Here is a 24,546-nt window from a genome sequence, read left to right on the forward strand (position 1 = left end):
AGTTACTGTTTGCAAGATATGTTGATGACATGCTGTTGGTTTAAAATAACTATGAGTCCACTGAGCCCAGTGCTTTCTGCCATTTTTTAAGCTTAATGGTGAGGGGATCCTCCAAATGAGTCTGCATTCCTTCAGAGGTATCCAGGACACTTCGTGCATATGTCAATCAGTGGCACTCCAACCCATTATTAGGCTGATCCGTCCCTGTGGGAAACTGAAGGAGCAAAGTACCAGAGACTGAGGACTGCACATGTCACCTCCTTGTCTTGTTTCCAGGTGGCAGCATCTCTGGATACATAACCTCCACTATTTCTCCCATTTCCAGTACTGATGGAATAAATGTTTATGAAGAGTAGAATCCATTTTATGGAGTGCAGGTTTTAATGAATACAGCAGTGTGTTTACCCCCAATTTATCCTCTGGTTTTTGGCAATAAAATTTGAATGCATCTGAAGGAGATTTTCATAGTTCTATAAAGAAAGGCAGCTTATGGCATAAAAAGCTTACAGCTTTTCAGAGAAAAAAGAAAAATTGAAGCTGGGAGTGGTTTAAAATATTTTCTTATATCTCCTAGAAGACATGAACTATACTATCCATGCCCAGGGTCTTTGAGGTCTGTAGCAGGAAATCCTCCTACTATTTGACGATCCCATTTCCACAGTGACTGGCAGTTTCAGAAGCAAAGTGATTGCTTTTCTTCTAGATTTCTTTCCAGCATTATCGTTATTATTGCCATCACTGTTAGATTAGGCACTAGTTTTGCCTAAAGCAACAAATCATCAAAAATGCATAGCCTTCAAGGCTCTCCCTAAGTTACCAGTATACCTATAATGAATCTTATATTATCATTGTTGCATTTTTATTTCTATCAGACCAGGACTCTCCAGGGATCTGAAAAACTCCCTCCACCTTTGTGAGCAGAAAAGCATTTCAAGGCTCCATAGATTTCTCCCAGAAAAATGAAAATAGTATTACCTGGAGAATTCAGACCCCAGTGTTGGTTTTGCCTGAACTAACAAGAAGATTTCATTCTACATTGCCTTTAATCCTCCTCCCGGCTATGAGAAGTTCTACCATACTGGAATGGAGACCTAGATGCGATGTACAGTGGGCCCTCAGTAATGTGGGTCAACCAGCAGAGGGACAAGTCCTGTTGTGGGCAATACTGTGAGCTTGTGGAGGTAGGGACCCAGACTCACTTGTTCTCCATCCTCCAGCACCTAGTAGAGGATCCTTGAATGCTTGTTGAAACTCAGCGATCTCAGTTAAAGAGGCTGGTTGTGGTAAGAGCAACTAGATAGTCCAGGACTCAGGGTCTGACAGGTAGAGTTTGTTTTGCACTGACTTAGGCAAGGCCAGGCCATGATGGAGTGTGATGTGGGGGAAACAGGACAGGGCGTGATGAGTACCAAAATGGAAGAGCTTGGTATTGGGGGAGATGCATACAGAGAGGTGATGGCAGTTCTCATGATCCCTCCACGCCTGGCAGGACTTCAGCCGGTAATTTGGAAGAAAGGAGATTTCAGCACCTCTCCACCAGCACCCCTAGCTGAGAGGGGAGAAATGAACTGGGTGTTAAGTTCCAGCCACAGAGAGTTTAAGTCGGGCCCCAGTCATGGAGAGAGATTATAATACAGGGCATGACAGTCAGGCAACTACATCCGATACTGAATCAGGCAGTGCCAGGACTGGTGGCCTCTCAAACAAGCAGAGTTCATTCTTGGCCCTCAAATGTCAAGTCTGGAAGTGTGACTTAACTCCAAGCCCCCCAGGGATGGACCTCAGGCTACTAATGTAGGCTGTGTCCTGGTCAGGAATGGCTGAGGATTTATGAGGTCTTGGAACTGCAGGTAGGAGGAGCTGAATGAGGCCAAGACACAGCAGAGAACAACTTGCTGTTCCTCCCAGTTTCTACCAAGGGTTCAGAGGCATGATAGTTTAGGCTCAAATTGAACCAAAACAGTACATTCTGGCAGAATGATTATTAAAAGATGACCTTGGCCTGATTTCTTTTCTTTGTTATTTGAAGGAAAAAAGCAGGTTGTACAGTATCTTTTTCTAGGTAGCAGATCTAAGGTCTTGATTCCTTAAGTGTCTGACACAAGGTTGAGGGAGGTTGGTGAGTAGGTTGGATGTGTCTTGCTTTGGGGAATCTTGCCCAGTGTTGGCTGTGCCCCCTCAGTGTAACCAGGCAACCAGATGATTTTATCAAGATGGCAAAGGCAGAAAAACTGGTCAAGTTCCACATAGGAGTGCTCTGGGGAAAGGTATGCTGGTGGCTTCCAGGAGTAGATGAGGAGAGGAAGGAGGAAAGAAACCACTCACAATGACCATGGCACAGAGAGTAGGAGAAAGAGAGGGCAGAGGTCATGATGGAAAGAGGAAAGGAGACTTTCTCATTCAAGATCCCAGGTGTCCAGGGATTAATGATGTATATGCCTCTTGCAGCCAACTGAAGTCTAAAAACGGACACAGAATCTTTATCCTTCTCTCCTCCCACCATCATCCAACTCTGAGTTTTTAAAGATGATATTCTACACCCATTGTATCAGTTGGGGTTTAATCAGTAAAAGAGAGTCCTCCCGGTTTTCCAAACAGGGAAGTTTTTAACATAGGGAATTAGACACATACACAAACAGGAGCAAAGATCGGGGTAGCAGCTGCCAGAGTTCATGAAATCAAGAAGTGGTCAAAGCGGGAAAGTAGCTTCAGACAACCTCCGCTGTCCACAGCTCAAAGCAAGTGACATAGGAGATTTCCCAGGGGTGCTGCTAACTTCAGGAATTACAGAGAAGCCTCAGTCTCAGCTACCTGCAGCAGGTGGGTCACAAAAACTCACTTGGAAGTTTCTATAAATCTCATTTTTGCCCCCTTCCCATCTGTCCATGACTGTGCCAGAGAATAATGGCTTCTCCTGCTCTGCTGTCCTCCAACTGTCACATGAATTTACAGAATCTAACCCAGACCATTCCAGAAAGGAATTCCAGGAAATGTACTTGCAGACCTCTCTGTAATGATGATGTAATGATGAAGATAATGTTGAAGCAGACAGAGAAGATGCAGAGTTAACAGCAGACAATCTGGCACACCCACTGAGGATGGGGACTTTGCCAGTTTCTTTATCCTTGGCGTGTAACTTGTAGATTTGAAATTTATTGATTCCGTTTTGAGTCTATCTCCTTCCACACTGGGTGCTTGAAAAAGTGTTAGAGATGACTAGCTTATTTATTCACTTATTCCCTGAATATTTGCTGGACCCTTACTCTGTGCCAGGTGCTGGCCCTGCCCTCAGAGGCTTATACTCTAATTAAAGAGTACGTGACCATAATAAACACACTGAACAAGGTAATTTCTTTTCTCACAGCTCTACTGAGATATATTTTACATATCATAAAGTTCACCCATTTTAAGTGGGCAATTCAATGACTTTTAGTAGATTTACTGAGTGGTACAACAATCACCATAAATCAGTGTTAGAACGTTTTCATCCCCATAATAAGATCTCTCATGCCCATTTACAGTTAATCCCAGTTCCCACTCCCAGCCCCAGGCCACCAAGAATCTATTTTCTGTCTGTATAAATTTGCCTTTTCTTAACATTTCATATAAATGGAATCATATTGACCATTTCAATTTGAGATAAATATGTGATTTAAATGAACCAGAGAGATGTGATAGAGTAGCTGGGCAGTAGAGAGGAGAGGTGCACCTTCATTTTGGATGGTGGGAGAAGGCCTCCTTGAGAAAGACCGACATTTGAGTTGAGATATACCTTTTCAGATACACCAGGCATATATTGTCAAGAGCATGAGGTAGAGGCTATGTTAATTGGTATAAACTACACTAAATACATTCAAAAACACCACTACACTAAAATCATGGTTCGGAGATGATGTGAGGTTACGTGGCAACACTTATGCCCAAGGAGGGTGTGGAGGGCACATACTGGTGGAGAGAACTCAGGAAGAGGTTGAGCGACTCAGAAGAAAAGGGACAGAGGGCTCTATTTTCTTTATAAATGACAAGGTCCTTAGATTCCATTGACAAATGTGGCCCAACACCTACTAGAATATTCAGACATAAAAAGAGAGGGAACCAAACAAAAGCGTCTCCCTCAACTCCTCCTTTGCCCCAGGGGCTAAGCCAGGAACAGCAAACTTTCAGCCCTCAGAGCAGCATCGGGGGAGGCAGGGGTTAAGACTTTGGAAGTAGAAGTTTTTCCAATCTCAGTTCCTACACTTCCTTGCAATGTCATTTGAGTTGTTGTCTCCTCATCTGCAATATAGGAATAAAAACTCATCTTGTTGGAACTTCGGGGGGATTAAATATGATAATATAGGCAAGTGATCAGCCCAATGCCTAACACATCATAAGGCCTCAATAAATGATATGATTTGTTATTTTGAAGGGAGGGGCTGCAGGCTCAAGATCCAGGTAGGTAAAAGGCGATGTGAGGTTATACACTACTTGGTAGATCAATTTTGTTTTAACTTCTTTAGCCACCACATTTACATAAAAAGACAGATACTAGTGCTGCTACCAGGCAGAACTTAGTAAAACGACTTGTCTCTTGGAAGCAGCCAGGGACAGGTGAGACTGAACATAATTCTGCAAACATATGAGCTTAGAATACAAGGTGACCATGAGCTTGAGAAACCCCAACCCACCCAGGGAATGGAGGTCTACTGGGTATCTACTGAGATGGGATGGGGGCTGGAGCCAATCTTATCTTAAGGGTAAGAGACCCAACAGATGTCAGGGTTAAAGCACTTGTTGTTGTTGTTTTTGTTATTATTATTATTACTACTCATTATTTTCATTCCCCCACCCCAGCTCAATTTGGCAGATGAGAAAACTAACCAATAAAAGCTAGGCAGACAAGGAGACTGAAGGTTCAGGAAGCTTCAGACTATGAAAAGCTAAGAAATGAGGCAGGGGGAGGGGGGCAAAAACCAAGAGGCCCCAAAACCTGGGGAGTCTGGGGCATAGTCATCACAACATTCATCACCATTTCCCCAAATTCCCTTCCAGGACTTTTTCTGAAAACAGAGATAAAAACCCTAAAAGGATTGTCCTCAGCTAGTAAAACCCAGTAACAGGATGAAAATAGTACCTACAGTTTCTGCAGTGGGTCATTGCTTGCATAGAGTCTTATCTCAGAATTCTACTCAGCAAACAATTCAAAAGAAATAAATACAAGGAAATAGCCATCACTTAGCCCCAAGGGTTTCCAAAGCTGATATTAATTAGTACTGACAAAGAAAAACCAGCCTAAGAATCTGCCTGCCAATGCAAAGGACATGGGTTCGAGCCCTGGTTTGGGAAGATCCCACATGCTGCAGAGCAACTAAGGCTGTGCACCACAACTACTGAGCCTGCGCTCTAGAGCCCACGAGCCACAACTACTGAGCCTGCGTGCCACAACTACTGAAGCCCGCGCACCTAGAGCCCGTGCTCCGCAACAAGAGAAGCCACCGCAGTGAGAAGCCTGCTTACCATGACACTCGCCGCAACTAGAGAAAAGCTTGCACGCAGCAATGAAGACCCAACGCAGCCAAAAATAAAGAAAGAAAGGAAAACCAGCCACCAACTATCTTTCTGCTCCATTTCCAAGGAGACTGTTTTCATTTCTTTTCCAAGTCTGGAGAAAAGACTTGGAAGGAGTCTTTTGAGGAGGCCTGCCATGTAAGATTGTACCCAACTAAGCCTAGCCCTAAAGGAAGATAGCACTGGCCTCCTCTGAGAAGGGAGATAATTGGAAGATGTTCCATGAATAGTAGACACAGAAGAGCGTGTTATCCACTTTCAAGAGCAAAGCCTCCACAGGCATCAGAACCAGGTTTAAATCCTGGCTCTGCCACTTAATCAAGTGACTTAATTTCTCTGTGCCTCATTTTCCTTCTCTGTAAAGTGGGACAAATAACAGTTCCTGAATTATAGGGTTGTAATGAGAATTAAAAGAGATGATTTATGGAGAGGTGTGGCCAAGATGGCAGCGTAGGAAGACACCGAGCTCACCTCCTCCCACAGGCGCACCAAAATCACAACTATTTACAGAGCAACTGTCAATGAGAATGACCTGACGACTAGCAGGAAAAGATTTTCCACAGCTAAAGATGTAAAGAAGGAACCACAACAAGACTTGTAGGGGGTCAGAGATGCAGTATAGTCCAGACCCACATCCCTGGGAAGGCGACCCACAAATGGGAGGATAATCACAATTGCAGAGGTTCTCGCCAACAATCAAGGCGCTCAGGCCCCACATCAGGCTCCCCAAACCAGGAGTCCTGTACTTGGAAGACGAGCCCTCAGAAAGGCTGACTTTGAAAGCCAGTGGGGCTTGCATACGGGAGAGCCAGAGGGCTGTAGGAAACAGGAAGTTCGCTCTTAAATGCACACACAAAATCTCACGTGCTCTGAGGCCTAGTGCAGAGGCAATAATTTGAAAGGAGCCTGGGTCAGACTCACTTGCTCATCTTGCAGAGCCTCCCAGAGAGGCAAGAGTCAACTGGGACTCCCCCTGGGAATATAGACACTGGCAGCAGCCAATCTGGGGAGCTCATTCTACCACGAGGACACTGGTGCTGGTAAGTGCCATTTTGGAGTCCCATTAGCACTTACCTGCCCGTCAGCGGGTTGGTACCAGCCTTGGGCCCCCCAGGCCCCATAGCAGCTGCTCTGGCACCCAGCCTCATCTACCAGTGGGCTGGCACTAGCCCTGGGAGCCCACAGGCCATGCAGCCAGCCATGTCAGGACCAACCCCGCCCCCCCCCCCCCCATCAGCAGGTTGACAGTCACTGCATGAGGTGGGCCCTGGCAGCCAACTGGGCTGAGACCCAGCCCCACCTACCAGTGCACCCACAGCCCCCATCACAACAGAAGGGCCCACTCGACCCACGTAGGTGGCACTCACTCCTACAACATACGGCTCTGGCAACCAGAGGTGAGTGAGCTCCTGGGCCCCATAGGACATCTCCTTCATAAGACCACTTTTCCGACATCAGGAAATGTAACAAACCTACCTAATACATAGAAATAAACACAGAGAATTAGGCAAGATGAGGAGACAGAGGAATATGTTCCAAATGAAGGAACAAGACAAAACCCCAGAAGAAGAACTAAGCAAAGTGGAGATAAGCAATCTACTCAATAAAGAGTTCAAGGTAATGATCTAAAGGTGCTCAGACGACTCAGGAGCCAAATGGATGAACACAGTGAGAAGTTTAACAAAGACTTCGAAAATATAAAGAAGATCGAACAGAGCTAAAGAATACAATAATGGGGATGGGGGAAGAGTTTGCCGGTGGTCGAGGGAGGGAAAGGAATGATCCGTGCAAAGCTATGGAGAGAGGAAATGGCGAGAAGTTGGGGCTGGCTAAAACCTGGTAAGGTAGGAAAGCGGGAGGAGAAGAGATTGGAGAAGCAGGACAGGAAAAGATGATAAAGGTCCAAACTAGAGCAGTGGTGCTGAATGTAAGGAGGAAGAAAAGAAGGTGGGAGACATTTCTGAGGTTGCATCATCAGTTCTTAGCAACCAAAAGACTCGTTAGCAACCAAAAGGCATTGGTTAGCAACCAAAAAAAGGGATGAGGAGGAGCATCAAAGAGGGCTCTCTGTAATCAACCTGGAGGACTGAGTAGGTGGTGACTCCATTGACGGAGATGAAGCCCTAGTAGGAAGAGCAGGTGGGGACCTAAATTTTCAGCTTAATCTGGCATGTGTTGAATTTGAGATGCATGTGGGGACCTTTCCAAGCCACGGTAGGTTCCCAGACAAAGATATGTCTAATATGTAACTCTGTTGGAGCTCTGGGACCATGCTGGCTAAGGTTTACATCCTTCTTTCTGATAAGTGACCATGTCCAGTAGCCAATAGACCTGCAGATGTGTCTGGGCTGGACAGAGGGTTTGAGCAATCATCTTCAAAATGCAGTCCCTAAAGTCATAGGGTGGAAAAGGCACTCCTTGTGCCCCATAGCTCCCAGCCAAGCGAAGAGCTTGATGAATCACAGCTACTGGGTTGACTGTCCTGGTACTGCTCTCCTCCCTACCCACCTCATCTTTTCTATCATGTTCATATCTTTCTTCCTTTCATCTCCTCCTGCTTCTCCTTTGCAGCTCCCAGTGAATGCTTGATGAATCCTGGCTTAGCGAATAAACTAAACCCTCCACTTAGGAAACAAGCCTTAGCTTTTATCTTCCTCTGTGGGTCTGGGTTTGCTAGAATCAAAGTAACATTAGCATGATTTGTTTGGATTAGCATGAAGACTCCTAATCCGCTCCTTTACAATATTCCATATTTTAATAACTTTAGTAATTACTCCTTCCTTTTTTTAATTAAGAGCTTAGAGACAGAGCCCTTGGAGAGGGACCAAAACAGTGGAGTTTAGTATTGTGGAGAACAGGAAGAAACATTTGCATAGCAGAATCAATATTCAGAGCCAGCTAAGAAGCATTTGGATTTTATTTAATTCTGTGAGCATTACTGTGGACAAAGCCCCAAATGCTAGAGATACAGATGTAGCAGGAGATTCTTTCATCCTGTTTGGGGTCCAACTATGATGCCCCAGGTTGCACTCTGACAACAGTAGCATGAATTCCATAACCATATCCTCCTGGCAATGTTCCTAGCAGTCTTTAGAGCTTAGGAGAAGCCCAGACCATCCTGGCTTACCTTACCGTTCCAGCTTCAGGGAGGGGCACTAGTGGCTGAGCCGAAGTTCCTGTTGGGGGGTTGCTTCCACCCACAAAAGTGGCTTCAAGTCCTCAGCTCCAGTAGCAGCCATGTGTTTTAAGGTATGTCTTCTCCACTGGACGCTAACTTAAAGGGCCTAGCTGAACCCTCAGGACCCTCAGGCTAACCTTTTCCCGTTTCCCGTTTCCCAGCTCTGCAGAGGTGTGGAAGCCATAACAAAGGAAAGCTCTAGCTTCTGGGCACGGGGCGGGGGTGGCGGTGGGAGCCCGGAGGCTTCGCAGAGGAGAGCCTTCAGAGGGGCACAGTGCTGTGCCTACTGGCATAGGGCTCTCTCTGGAAGCCAGATTAGAGCTCAGAGGTGGAGGTGGGCTTTCTGCTTCTGCTTCTTCTCCTGCTTCAGCCCAGCACAGACACAGTCCTTACGCAGCATGTCTTTCTGTTTGCAGCCCTGATCAGGAATAAGCTGCTCTGGGATTGCTTCTGGGGTTGCCCGCCTCTTGGACCCAGGATCACTTTCCTCTTCCCTCCTGGGACCCGTCTTCAAGAATTGAGCAGCTTTGGTTGAGAATCTGCCTGCCAGTGCAGGGGACACAGGTTCAAGCCCTGGTTTGGGAAGATCCCACATGCCACAGAGCAGCTGGGCCCGTGAGCCACAACTACTGAGCCTGCGCGTCTGGAGCCTGTGCTCTGCAACAAGAGAGGACGCGATAGTGAGAGGTCCGCGCACCGTGATGAAGAGTGGCCCCCGCTTGCCGCAACTAGAGAAAGCCCTCGCACAGAAACGAAGACCCAACATAGCCAAAAAATAATTGATTAATTAATTAATTAATAAAAAAAAAAGAATTGAGCAGCTTTTATTTTGAACTCTCACGCTCAGAGTTTTGTTAAGCCCTTTTCCCTCAATCATACTATACCTACTCTTTAAACAAAATCTATCTTGAGTGACTCCAGGGGCCTTTGCCTTTCTCAGAGAGACCCTTCAAAGGATTCCACTGCCACCCTGCTAAGGAATGCTAGCCTCAGAGAGTCAGAGGTGGCTTTCTGCATCACTCCCACTGAAGAAGAGAAAAAAAATGCACAAATTCAATCTCTAGTGAGGTGTATCCCTGGCAGGCATTCCAAACCCCAGAGATAAATCTGATGCACCTCTGTCTCAAAAAATCACGATCTTTTGAGGAATCTGACATGGGCAATAACACATTTATAAGGTACGCTGACTAAATGCTAAATATAGGTTCAAAAAGTCCTCATTAATTCTAACTTGTTGAATTGGGGAGAGTTTCACAGAGGAAGTATTTGACCTGGTTCTTTGAGGATAAGAAGGATGTAATAGATAGATAATAAGGGAAGTGGCATTCTAGGATGGGGGTGCAGAATGAGCCAGCCAGGGAAGCTTGAAAATATAAGCCTTACTTAGGGAACAATGACGGGTTCAGTGTTGATAAAGAGCAGGGTTCATAGCAGGCAGGACAGGAAAAGAAGCTGAAGTGCCTAATGACACAGGGCCTTCAGTGCTGTGGGAAGGGGTTGGGTCTTTATTCTGGAGGGGCTGGAAAAGCTCCATGGCAGGTTTCTCCAGAGAGGACTGATCTGATCCTTCCTCAGATGAAGGAGCTTTAGGAGGATCAAAGCTCATCCATGGGAAGGATGGAGAAATTAACAACAGGCCACCACCTTGAAAGCTATTGCTACTGGCTCTGAAATGAGAGACAAAACCAAGATAAGAGCAGACACACAAAATTCTGCATATCATTTTGGGAGAATTTAAAGGCTCCCTTGAAGCCCAGCTAAGGTCACCAAGCTAAGACTTCTACTATAACAAGAGCCACCTGTGTTCAACACTAAGGCCACAAAGATGAATAAGACATGGTTCCTGCCTTCAAGGGGTTTGCAGTCTGGTGAGGGGGATCAAACATATATTCAGATAGTGATACCTCAGCTAGTCAGTTACAGGACCTACTGTACCATCTCTCCTATATCCTCAAAAGGCCCTGTGACCCCCCCAGAAATGATTAAAAACACACACTCTAGAAATGTGTCGCCTTCATTGATGTTTCTGACTCTCGGTTTCTGTTTTTATTCCTTCTCTAAGTATTAACTTCCTATTAAAACAAAAAACAAAAAAAACAGGGTCCACAACATTAAATGGGTGCTGTGAACATCATTACATTTTATTTGTAGTAAAAACCCAACATATGAATTCAGCTCTGGGTCTAAGTTATGCTGAAACTCTGAAAGACATTTTCCCTGCCAATACCTGACCTCATTCTCTGGTAACGCACACCATTTCAGAACCTATTCTCTAATAGCTGGTGCTTCTGTGAGGATGTGAATCAATTTTAATTTGGACTTTAGCTTCTGCAGCAAATGTCTTTGAGGAAGCACCTTCCTGAGAATGCCAGCTTGTACCTTTCAATTATGGTCAGATAATTAGGATGGAGGCTCGCCTGCCACCCATTCCATTTCTATGTGGGTGGTGGGGGACAGATGTGGTATTTCTGAGCAACTGACACGTTCAACAAACATTGAAAGGGATCACCACCTGAAACTAGTATAATTTTATATATCAGTTATATCTCAATTTTTAAAAAAGGATTATATTGTCCAAACCGTGGCTGAAGAAGATTATGCCACTTCTCCGTGGAAGACATGGCTTGGAAGCCAAACTGGATTTTCTGTGATACCCCAGTATTTATGGAGTCTACATAACAGAGTATTTAAAGGTGGGATTGGCCTGGAAAATCTAGAACATGTGTTTGCTAGAAGAAGAAAACAGTCTCTGACTTCAAGAAAATATGCAGTCTGGTTGGGGGCATAAAATACGCATATAGGAGAAAAAGAATCTACTTGACAAAGGGACAAGGACGCGTGTGTTCAAAGCAAAGTAAATTATTTAGATTAGGGGAAGGGCGGTCATAGGAATTCTGAGAAAAGAGCTGCCACTGTGTAAGGTGGAGCATAAAAAAAGGGGTCAAAGGAAAGAAGTGGCATGCTATGCACCACATACACTCACATTTAATGTAATTTCCTTTCTTCTAACAATTAGGGAGTGTGCCAGATATGAGACCAGTCATTTCATATATATTTTCTGTTAATCCTCACAACTGTAATTCAGGTAGCGATTATTATTCTCATTTCATGAATGAGGATGACTGAAGCTCAGAAAGAGTAAATAACCTTCCCAGAACACACAGCTATGAAGTAGCTGAGCCAGAACGAAAGCCCAGGTCTGCCAGACTCCAAACACTAAATTCTTTGCACTTCACACAGTGTCCTTACAAGCTATTAGGACAATGCAGATGAACCCCAAAATTATTATGCTAAGTAAAAGAAGCCAGGCACAAAATGTCACATAGTGTATGACTCCATTTATATGAAACATCCAGAACAAGTAAATCTATTGACACAGAAAACTAGCAGTTAGTTGCCAGGTGCTGGGGGAGAAGGGAATGGGGGGTAATTGCTTAATGGATACGGGGTTTCCTTTGGGGGTGATGAAAATGTCTTGGAACTAGATAGAAATGATGGTGGCACAGCTAGTGAATGTACTAAGTGCCACTGAATTTACACTTTAAAATGGGGAATCATTCATTTTATGTTATGTGAATTTTACCTCCATTTTTAAAAGCTACTGGGAAAGAGAATTCAAGGAGACAAAACTAAGGAAATGAAAACCCACTCAGCATATCTGGGGAATAGTGAGCTGCCTGAGCCAAGTGGAACAGCATGATGGACCAGAATTTTCTTCTCAATTCAAGTTAAGGATTTGGATAAAGGTGTGAGTCTCCTTAGTTCAGAGTTAAGAGTTTCCAAGCACAGACACCTGTGTTTCTCAATCACGGTAGACAGAGGTGCCCAAGACAGTTCAAAATGACCCGGAGAGCATTTTGGTGTTATGAGGGGTAAAGGCCACCCCTATTGTCGGTGCCCTGAATTCAGAAGACACAATATTCTGTTTGATCATTCTCAAGTGACCCCACAGGTCCATGAAATATGGTCATTTCTAGGTTGCTTAGGAGAAACTGAGTTTCTGTGAATCTGAACTATATGGAATAATCTCTTAGCTAATGACATAGCCAGTCACCCAACCTCCCACCTCAACTGGCCTTGTTCTTGGCATTGAGGGTATAGAAACTCTCATGAAGGGCCTAAGGGGTCACTTGAGATTTTGATTTGGATTTACTGCCTTTTATGTGGGAAGTGATAGGCACTAAGGCAACCCATGAAAATGGGGGCTTAGACACACCCCCAGGCAAGGGTCGCCATCTAAGCAGCAGTGAGCCTGGATGAAGGACCTATCTCAGAGGTTCATTGTCCTTTCAGGCACTTTGGGAAAGGCACTTTGGGCACTTCACTTCACATTACCCTCAGAAGTCTTTGTGCTATTGACAGTGCCTTCTGTTGATCTGGAGTTTCACAGAGCAAAATGACCCTTTCAAACCCTTGCAACCTTTCCAGGAGCAAGAAGATGGTGAGTGTGAGTGGGCACTACAGTTCCCCTGCCCATCCTTCCTCACTGCTACAGTCAGCTCAGGGAGCCCTGCAGGAAAAGACATGTTTACCCTGGTAGACTTGTAGCTGAGTCTCCTCCATAGCACAGGCTCTCTTCCTCAAAGGGCCATTGAGAGGGTCTGGATGCAAGAATTAAACTCCTCAGCTGCCCATTTCTACCCATTATTGGGGTCATGAAAGCACTCAGAAAGGTGCTCTTCCTAAGGATCAGCTCAGAGTTGTGCAGGGTGCCAACTATGACACTGAAAGTCACATTCTGTGTGCAGTGTGGTGGCGCACAAAGGATTCCATCTAGAGCCTCATGCATTACCTAGTCAAGTGCTCCACGCAGTAACTGCCCTGAGCCCAATGAGGTACAATGTGTTGCAGCCTGGGGAATGCCTGAGAGGACCTCAGTCATCCCAAACGTAATACCTGCTCAAGTGTTCTATGCCATGCTCAGCAAAACTCCCCCTGAAGTGCTCTGAGCAGCACCCAGTGAGAGGTCCAACACGGTGCTAAGTATAATGTCTAGTGCCCAGCAAGTGGTGCCCAATGAGAGGCCTTCAAACCCCAGAGGAAGCCTCTCTCCTGCCCACAACACCCCAGGCAGTCCCCTAGGACCGCCCCGCTGGCCTCCTGATGACTCCAACCTCACTGCAGCCTCTCCGTAGCATCCTGGGGTCCTTAAAAAGCCACATAATATCATTTGATCAAAGCAAGCAACTTGTTCCAAACCTGAAGACAGCCAAGAATATGTAAAACCCCAGATACTAATGTAACAGACTTCTGTTTTATTTTGAGATTCTTTTTTACATTGTTTTAAAAATAGCATGCAATAAATACTCATTGTAAAACAAAACAATACAAGTACAGAGTACAGAAATCAAGTATAAAGTGAAATTCCCTGTTTCCTTTCCTCTCCCTCCCATCTCCCATCAAACCTTTCTAGAATTAGCCACTGTTCATTTGGTTTGTGTCCTTTCAGATATGTTCCATGCATTGTTCAAACATATATATTATATGTATATAATTCTCTCTTTTTTTTTAACACTTATTGGATAATACAGATTCATTCTTCTGAAACATGTTTTTTTTTAATTTAATATAATGTGGTCACCTTTCCACATCTCTGCATAAGTATTTGCTTCATCATTTTTGATTAATGCATATTATTCCATAGTAGAGAGGTACTATTATTTATTAACCAGTCCTCTGTTGATGGCATTTAGAGCATCTCCACTTTTTCACTGCTACAAACAACACTGAAATGAACGTCCTTTAAATTTTGACAATACCCTCCAAAAAGATTACAACAATTTACACTTGACACAATTGACAAAAGCGATGCAAATCTTTCCATTGCTCCTGGAAAACCATCAGTCAGCTCCACCTTAGAAGTTCTAGGAGGCAGGAGGCTCACAATGCAAGTTTCAGGCTGAGAGTGGAGGCGTCCGTTCTCGTTCTCGTTGGGACTGGCTGTCGCTTTCATGTCTTGCAACATGTAAGCTGGAGTCCAGTTCTTGGTACTTTCCCTCAGCCTGAGTGTCCGACCCCCTCCTAGCTGCCGGCGATGAAGGCCTGCCCTCAGCGCACGGGAGGCAGGCTAGATGCACTCGGCCGTCAGGATTTGCAGGGCTTCTGCTGCCCCTAGCCCTGTCTCCGGAGATCCTATGAGTGACGGGGCCTCCTTAAGCCAGCACAGAGCCAGAGCCATCTCCAGTTCCCACAGACCAGTCTTTCTGTCTGTCTAACAAGCTTCTGTCCTGGTCCCTGGCTTTCTCTTCAGTTCCCACTGGGAAGGGAGCTCAGCTGGCCACGGCTCTTCTTCTCCTTGTTCTTCCCAGCCCTGCTTCCTGTCAGTCCAGCCTTAGCACCAGCATCTTCACCACCAACGGTCACGCTGAGATTCCTGAGATGCCCACTCCTCTACCTGCTGTCTTGGATGGATCAGAATTCACCTCATCTCTAGAACTGAGGATTTGGACAACTGACTACTCTGCCTTTTATCACAGCTGCCCAGGCATCCCTCAGCCCAGACATCCCTCTGTGCTCCCCTCCCTCCTGCAATGCCAAGGCCTCACCTCACATTTCATTCATTCATTAAACAAATATGTATTATGTGCCATGCACATTTTCTACCAAATTGCAAAATTCCTAAAATAAGTTACATACACATCAAGCTCTGTATTTCTATTGCAATATGGATTTCAGGTTATTGAAATTTTGTAAATGTATTACTATAGACTAGATATAATCTGTCCTTTTTCTGGAATAGATGCACTCCTAGGCAGTTACAATTATATGTATATGCATATTCCCAGTTACAATGGGAATTACATCCCATTCCATTGTATTGTATAATAATAGCCAAGATGTGTTAAGTGCTCAGTTTGTGTTGGTCTAAGATGTGTGCATGTGTTAATAATCCTCACCACAAAAACCCTGCGAGATAAGTACTATTGTCATCCCCATTTTATAGGTGAAGATCTGAGGCTAAATGAATCACCTAAGTTTACCCAGGCTGTAATTAACAGAGCCACTGTCTAAACCCAGGCATTTGACACCAGAGCCTGCACTCTTAACCGCTATGTCATTCTGCCTCTCAGTAGCAGTTTTCTACATCAGATCCTTGGGCAAAAGTCCAAAAAGTTCATCAATGGCAGCTTTGGGGAAGCCTGAAAGATGAAGGGTCCAGGGCCTAAAATGAGAGCAACAGCCCTGGGCTCTGGCCAATGGAACCCCTTAGCAGTTTGGTGATCTACAGGCAGTGGGCACCACTGTGTCTAGCATGTTCCAATGATGTGATGAGAGAGGTACTCAGAGGCTGACGCTGAGGACACAGAGCTCTCTATGGTGTCCTTCTTCCAGGGGTCCTGCTGATGAAAGGTGGCTGTTCAGACTTATTTCAAGCCTTGTCATCTTCAAGCTTCACTGCATGGTGGTTAAGGGCACACATAAAGTTTAAGGGCAAGGACTCTGGGGTCAGAGTGTCTTGGTCCATCCAAATCCTGGCTCTATGACTTTATAGATGTGTGACCTTGGGATAAGTTACTAAACATATCTATGCCTCAATTTCCGGTGTGCAAAATGGTGGAAATAATATCTTTCTCAGAGAGTTGTTGTGAGGGTTTAGGTGATGGAATTCATATAAAGTACTTAAAAAGTACCAATAAATGTGAACTATTTCAATATCATCTCAAAGACTGGCTGACCACTTTGGAGCAGCTGAGGCAGTGAACATAAAGCCACAACAAAAAGATTTGGTCTTATATAAGTGTGAGGCAAAGTGCATTCAGCACGGGGGAATATGGCAGTAGAATGGCAATTTGAGTGAAAATAACTGTATTAGTCTGCTAGAGCTGCTTAACGAAGCACCACAGACTGAGTGGCTTAAAGAGCAGGAATTTATTGGCTCTTATTTCTGGAGGCTGGAAGTCCAAGATCAAGGTGTCAGCAGGGTTTGTTTCTTCTGAGGGCTGTGAGGGAAGGGTCAGTTCCAGGTCTCTCTCCTAGGCATAGATGTGTCTATGTATATCATCTCTCCTCTATGTATGTCTCTGTGTCTAAATTCTCCCTTTTTATAAGGATACCAATCATATTGGATTAGGGTCCACCTTAGTGACCTCAATTTTAACTTGATTACCTCTGAAAAGACCGTATCTCCAAATAAGGTCACATTCCGAAGTCCTGAGAGCTAGTATTTCAACATATGAATTTTCAGGTGACATAATTTAACCTACAACATTGACTAGTGAAAATAGTTATCATTTATTGGGTGACTGCCATGTCACATTATAAACTCTGACTCATTTAAAACCCACAGCAATACAAACAGCTCATGCAGCTCAATATCAAAAAAACAAACAATCCAATCAAAAAATGGGTGGAAGATCTAAATAGACATTTCTCCAAAGAAGACATTCAGATGGCCAAAAAGCACAAGAAAAGATGCTCAACATCACTCATTATTAGAGAAATACAAATCAAAAGTACAATGAGGTACCACCTCACACCAGCCAGAATGGTAATCATCAAAAAGTCTACAGGGCTTCCCTGGTGGCACAGTGGTTAAGAACCCACCTGCCAATGCAGGGGACACGAGTTTGAGCCCTGGTCCAGGAAGATCCCACATGCCGCGGAGCAACTAAGCCCGTGCGCCACAACTACTGAGCCTGCGCTCTGGAGCCCGCGAGCCACAACTACTGAGTCCGTGTGCCACAGTTACTGAAGCCCATGAGCCTAGAGCCCGTGCTCCACAACAAAAGAAGCCACCACAATGAAAAGCCCACACACCACAATGAAGAGTAGCCCCTGCTCTCCGCAACGAGAGAAAAAGCCAGCGCGTAGCAATGAAGACCCAACACAGCCAAAACTAAAATAAATAATAAAATAAATAAATTTTTTTTAAAAAGATCTAAAAGAAAAGTCTACAAACAACAAATGTTGGACAGGGTGTGGATAAAAGGGAACCCTCCTAAACTGTTGGTGGGAATGTAAATTGGTACAACCATTATGGAGAACAGTATGGAGGTTCCTTAAAAAACTAAATATAGAGCTATCACATGATCCAGCAATCCCACTTCTGGGCATATATCCGGAGAAGACCATAGTTCAAAAAGATACATGCACCCCAATGTTCATTGCAGCACTATTTACAATAGCCAGGTCATGGAAGCAACCTAAATGCCCATCGACAGATGAATGGATAAAGAAGTTGTGGTACATATACACAATGCAATATTACTCAGCCATAAAAAGGAACGAAATTGGGTCATTTGTTGAGACGTGGATGGATCTAGAGACTGTCATACAGAGTGAAGTAAGTCAGAAAGAGAAAAACAAATATTGTATATTAACGCATGTATGTGGAACCTAGAAAAATAGTACAGAAGAACCAGTTTGCAGGGCAGAAGTTGAGACACAGATGTAGAGAACAAACGTATGGACACCAAGGGGGGAAAGCCGCGGGGGTGTGGCGATGGTGGTGTGATGAATTGGGCGATTGGGATTGACATGTATACCGTGATGTGTATAAAACTGATGACTAATAAGAACCTGCTGTATAAAAATATATATATATATATTATTCAAGTCAAAAAAAAAAAAAGATACATGCACCCCAATGTTCATTGGAGCACTATTTACAATAGCCAAGACATGGAAGCAACCTAAATATCCATCAACAGAGGAGTGAGTAAAGAAGATGTGGTACATATGGAATATTACTCAGCCATAAAAAAGAATGAAATAATGCCATTTGCAGCAAGATGGATGGACCTAGAGATTGTCATGCTGAGTGAAGTAAGTCAGAGAAAGACAAATATCATATGATATCACTTATATGTGGAATCTAAAAAAAAAATGGTACAAATGAACTTATTTACAAAACAGAAATAGAGGACTTCCCTGGTGGCGCAGTGGTTGCGAATCTGCCTGCCAGTACAGGGGACATGGGTTTCAGCCCTGGTCCGGGAATATCCCACATGCCACGGAGCAACTGAGCCTGTGAGCCACAACTACTGAGCCCACATGCCACAACTACTGAGCCCACGTGCCTAGAGCCCATGCTCCGCAACAAGAGAAGCCACTGCAATGAGAAGCCCACGCACTGCAACAAAGAGTAGCCCCCACTCGCCGCAACTAGAGAAAAGCCAGCACACAGCAACAAAGACCCAACACAGCCATAAATAAATAAATAAATAAATAAATAAATAAATAAATTTATTTTAAAAAAAAAAACAGAAATAGAGTCATAGATGTAGAAAACAAACTTATGGCTACCAAGGGGGAAGGGGGGAAGGGATAAATTGGGAGATTGGGATTGATATATACACACTACTATATATAAAATAGATAACTAATAAGGGCTTACTGTATAGCACATGGAGCTCTACTCAATACTCTGTAATGACCTATATGGGAAAAGAATCTAAAAAAAGAGTGGATATATGTATACGTATAATTGTTTCACTTTGCTGTACACCTGAAACAAACATTGTAACTATACTATACTATACTCCAATAAAAATTATAAAAAAATAAAAAAGAAATAAAACTCACAGCAAATCTTTAGCTATCTACTAAGAAAAGAGAGATTCAGATTTTGCCCAAGATTAACCAGTGGAACCAGGATCTGGATCAGAACTGTCTGATTTCAAGTTCATGCTCTTTAAATGCCATATAATAGTGTTCTTTTTCATTGGTTCCTAACTAGCCAGTGACTTGGGATCATTCCTGTGAAGGTGGAAGGGCTTATGTAATCCCTGTGCCCACCTCTGCAGCTCCTTTGCATGGAAGGGGGCTTAGATATGTTCCCATACAGATCCATGGGGACTCCAGAAAGTGATAGACTGCAGAGCAGGAAGAAGCCTGTGATGTCATTCAATCCATCCCCTGCTTTATCAATGAAGAATGAGTTACTTGCACAAGGTCACACAGGAAGAGGGGAACAGTACTGAATCTGTTCTCTACCCAACACTGCCTCAAGCCAGAAAAAAATCTGAAATTTGCTAGTTGAGCCAATTTATTGAGCAAATTCTTTAACAGACTTAAGCCATTTATACAAAATCAGGAGATTGATCTTTTTTTAATCAAACACAGTCTGACACTGTACGAAATAGCCGAGGGTAGGTCTGTCATGCAAACATCCTCCAACTTTAATTACCAAATGGCTGGAATGATGGCCAGCCCCTTGCATTTATCACAAGAAATATTAAACTTCTTAGATAACGTATTTTCTATGCCAATGTTTTGAACAATAAGAAGAAAGGGAAAAGGTAATCTGTTCTTGTCACAGGAATTTTTACTTAAAAAAAGGAGAAATACATCAAATTTCTACATCCATCCTCCAGACTGTAAATGCGGTGTTTCTCCATAATAGTATCCACCTTCTCTCAATCACCAGCTCTGGGGCATAACCACCTAGCTGGCATCTAGGGCAAATGTACTCTGCCATGCTGGCTTTCTCTTTCCCAGAACACAGTCTGAGTTTCTTAAGAGCATCAATCAGGCAAAACGTCAACAGAATTGAGACAGCAACACAACTACAAGGCTGGTAGTGACAGGTGTGATTTCATGAAAAGAGTCAAAGATCTAGTTCCAGACCCAAATCTGCCTCTTAGAAACAGTACAACCTTGGGCAGATTCCTTTAGCCTTCTAAAACTCAATTTCCCCATCTTTAAAACAGGAGAAATAATTGCCTGCATGACAGGCTGTGAGGCTTAAACAAGATGACTGTTGAGAAAATGCACATCCCAGAGGCCGGCATACAGTAGGGGCTTAAATCTTTTTTTAAATTGAAAGTGTATGGCAAATAATTTTCTTCCCTCTAAAATTGATCTAGGGTAATCTATTCCTTCCCTTCTTCATATACAAATAAGGAAGGAATTGAGAATATCATGGGTTCTAACATAGCCAATCTTTGTTCTAATGCTGCCACCTGCTGCTGGGCAGCCAACATCCCATGCTACTATTTCAAGGGGGTGCCCTGAAACACATGGGGGAGTCTACGCGGTGCAACTGGACAAATCCCTCCCCAGCACACTTCCCTTCATCTCTATCCTTCAGATCTGGACCAAGGGCACACCTGACTTATCTGACCCTGGGGTTACAGCCAAATTTCCTTGGCAGGAGGGACTTTGCAGACAGAGGATGACATTTTCCTAATAGATCACATTTTCCAACACTGGGAACATGAGGACAGCCCTGGGCTGAGCCACACCTAAGTCAAAAACTAGTATGCATAGCACGGGGAGATCACCTCGGTGCTTTGTGACCACGTAGAGGGGTGGGATAGGGAGGGTGGGAGGGAGGCTCAAGAGGGAGGGGATAGGGGGATATATGTATACATACAGCTGATTCACTTTGTTATACAGCAGAAACTAACACAACATTGTAAAGCAATTATACTCCAATGAAGATGTTAAAAAAAAAGTAGTATGCATCCTGCAGACATGTTTCACTGAAACTACATAATGTTGGCCCATTATACGTTTCATAAAATTCAAATTACCCACCAATGCTTACATATCAGATTTCACCTGAAAATGTGAACTTTCAGATTGTTAAAAAATCTAAGGATATGGCAACACGGAACCCACAGTTAGCAGGAGCTGAGTAGCAAACGTCCCTTTAGCCTGGAGCATTACCTCCAGGTCCCACTGCATCTCCTGCTTGGCCTGCCTCACTTAGTAAGGGTACCTTGTTGACCCCTGGCCTGGCTCTGCACAAACTGTCGTCTCCCTAATCTCAACCACAAACCCTGAAGAGAGTAGGGTGGCTAAATAGAGTAGGATTGATATACACTTTCAAGTAATAATAATTAGTAATTACCAAGCATTTAGTCTACGTCAGGCACAAAGAAGAGCATTTTGACCCTAACTTTTGACCTCAAAGATATTTTCATCCCATCGTGCATTTAGATCTGACATCCTTGCTCTATGTATTTGCTTTGTACTCTGGGCCAAGAAATATAAAGTCACTAACACATCCAATTCATAATAAATATTACTTGCAGAAATAATCTATCCAAAACAAAAATTGCAATGGCAAAAGCTTCAAACAAGAAAATCTATTATTGATTTTTAAATGACTAAAAAATCACATCTTTTAGGTACTATTGAAAACAGTAAAATTTGAACTCAAAATTTTGATCTGATAATTTGATCCAGGGGAATTGTACTTACGAAAAGTAATGGCCTTGGGAATTCCCTGGCAGTCCAGCAGTTAAGACTCAGAGCTTGGACTTCCCTGGTGGCCTAGTGGTTAAGAATCCACCTGCTAATGCAGGGGACACAGGTTTGAGCCCTGGTCTGGGAAGATCCCACATGCCGCAGAGCAACTAAGCCTGTGCGCCGAAACTACTGAGGCTGCGCTCTAGAGCCTGTGAGCCACAACTACTGAGCCCACATGCCACAACTACTGAAGCCTGTACACCTAGAGCCGGTGCTCTGCAACAAGAGAATCCGCTACAATGAGAAGCCCATGCACCACAATGAAGAGTAGCCCCCGCTCACCACAATTAGAGAAAGCCCGGGCGCAGCAACAAAGACCCAATGCAGACAAAAATAAATAAATAAATAAATTTAGAAAAAAAAAAGATTCAGTGCTTTCACTGCCAGGGGCCCTGGCTCCATCCTGGGTGGAGGAACTAAGATCCCACAAGCCCTGCAGTGTGGCCAAAAAAAAAGAAAAACAAACAAACAAACAAAAAATTATGGCCAAAAAGAAAACTCACAGTAGCAAAAGTTATAACCAGTCAAGCTAGGTAGGAAAAAAATTGCTAATTAGTTGAGTCTTTGTTGAAAAATATATTTGAAAAAAAATTGACCTTCATACAAATAATTTCAGTAAAATAAAAATTTTAATTGGAAAAAGAAGTAAATATATTGCACAGAAAATTGTTGATGACATTATATTTGGTTTACTAACTTCCCCTCTCTATGCAATACCACAGAAAATTCATGTCAATAACCTAGCATGAATCTGTCCATGTATTTCTCCATATTTATATAATCTCACACCTTCATATTCAGAGTGGGGGAAGCTTTTCATTGTTTCTTTTATAAAAATTGAATCATATTATCTTTTTTTGACTTCTTTTAATAGTTATTTATTTTTTGGCTGCATGGGGTCTTTTTTTTTTAAAGATTTTTAGAAATATCATGGAATGTCTGAAACATTTATATTAACATATTTCCATACAAATAGCCCAAAGAAAGTTTAATATTAGTTGTTTTTTTGGTTTGTTTGTTTATACTGCAGGTTCTTATTAGTCATCAATTTTATACACATCAGTGTATACATGTCAATCCCAATCGCCCAATTCAGCACACCACCATCCCCACCCCATCGCGGTTTTCCCCCCTTGGTGCATGGGGGTCTTTGTTGTGGCACGCGGGATCTTTCGCTGCGGCACGCGGGCTCCAGAGCACGTGGGCTCCAGAGCACGTGGGCTCAGTAGTTGCACCCGAGGCATGTGGGATCTTAGTTCTCCGACCAGGGACCGAACCAGCGTCCCCTGCATTGCAAGACGGATTCTTAACCACTGGACCTCCATGGAAGTTTTCTCTTATAAAAATTGAATCATATTATCTACATATCCTGGCACCCTGTTTTTCTCACTTAACAATATCTTAGTCTTGCAGTGCACTCGGCAGTGCCCCCGGCTCTGTCTCTTGCTTCCACGGTGTTTGGCCAGAACAGACCCAGCAACGCCCCTTCCTCCAGCCTCCAACCACTCTCCAACCTTTTTTCCAGTTGCAGCCTCGGGAACCAGCCACTCAGCTATCCTCGGCCTCCGGGACCAGCTAACGCCATTTTCTGAGCTTCGCTCCTTATTACCCGTTAACTATGAGCTCCCAAATTCGTCAGAATTTTTCCCCTGGGGTGGAGGCCGCTGTCCATCGCCTGGCCAACGTGCCCCTGCGGGCCTTCTACACTTACCTCTCTCTGGGCTTCTATTTTGACCGCGACAATGTGGCTCTGGAGGGCATGGGCCACTTTTTCCATGAATTGACAGAGGAGAAGCACGAGGGCGCCGAGCGAGCGTCTCTTGAAAATGCAAAACCAGTGCGGCTGCCACGCCCTTTTCCAGGACGGGCAGAAGCCATAGCAAGATGAGTGGGGTAAAACCCAGGACGCTGTGGAAGCCGCCGTTCTCAGGGAGAAGAACCTGAACCTGAGCCAGGCCCTTCTGGATCTGCACGCCGTCTGCCCGCGCAGACCCCCACCTCTGTGACTTCCTGGAGAGCCACTTCCTAGATGAGCAGGTAAAAGCCGTCAAGAAGCTGAGCGATCACGTGACCAACCTCCGCAGGCTGGCTGGTCCCCAGGCTGGGCTGGACGAGTATGTCTTTGACAGGCTTACCCTCAGTCATGACTAGGAGCCTTTGGAGCTCAGTGGCCTTTGAGGAGCCCCTCTGGTGTCAGGGCTTCTACCTGAAGCCCCTCTCTGCAGCTTCTCACAGCTTTTTAACCACCCTGGAGCCCTCTCCCAAGCCTTGGACCAAATGGGAAAAATAAAGCTTTCTGCAGCCAAGAAAAAAGAGAGAGAGAGATAACAAAAAAACACAGTATCTTACAGAAATCCTTTCAAATCAGGATGGGTTCATTTGTATAGAAGAAAGTCTTCAAGATGGAATGCTAGGTTGAAGAAAAGATATATTTTTATTTTTAGAAGAAGTTGCCAGAGCTCTTTACAAAAGGACTGAAATAATTCATATTTCCTTTGGCAAAGTATGCAAGTACCTTTTTCTCTACGTCCCACCACCCGTAGTTGGCACTACTGTTTCTAACAATCAGGTAGAGGTAATGAATAACCTCATTATTACTTTAATTTGCATTTCTCTAACTACTA

General features: G+C 44.0%; 1 pseudogene; it reads left to right on the forward strand.

Moving 5' to 3' along the window:
- The first annotated feature begins 23,540 nt into the window (after window positions 1–23,540).
- LOC137772375 (ferritin light chain pseudogene) lies at window positions 23,541–24,073 on the forward strand (annotated as a pseudogene).
- The last annotated feature ends 473 nt before the right edge of the window (window positions 24,074–24,546 follow it).

This window comes from Eschrichtius robustus, chromosome 11 (genome assembly GCF_028021215.1).
Source record: "Eschrichtius robustus isolate mEscRob2 chromosome 11, mEscRob2.pri, whole genome shotgun sequence".
NCBI lineage: Eukaryota > Metazoa > Chordata > Mammalia > Artiodactyla > Eschrichtiidae > Eschrichtius > Eschrichtius robustus.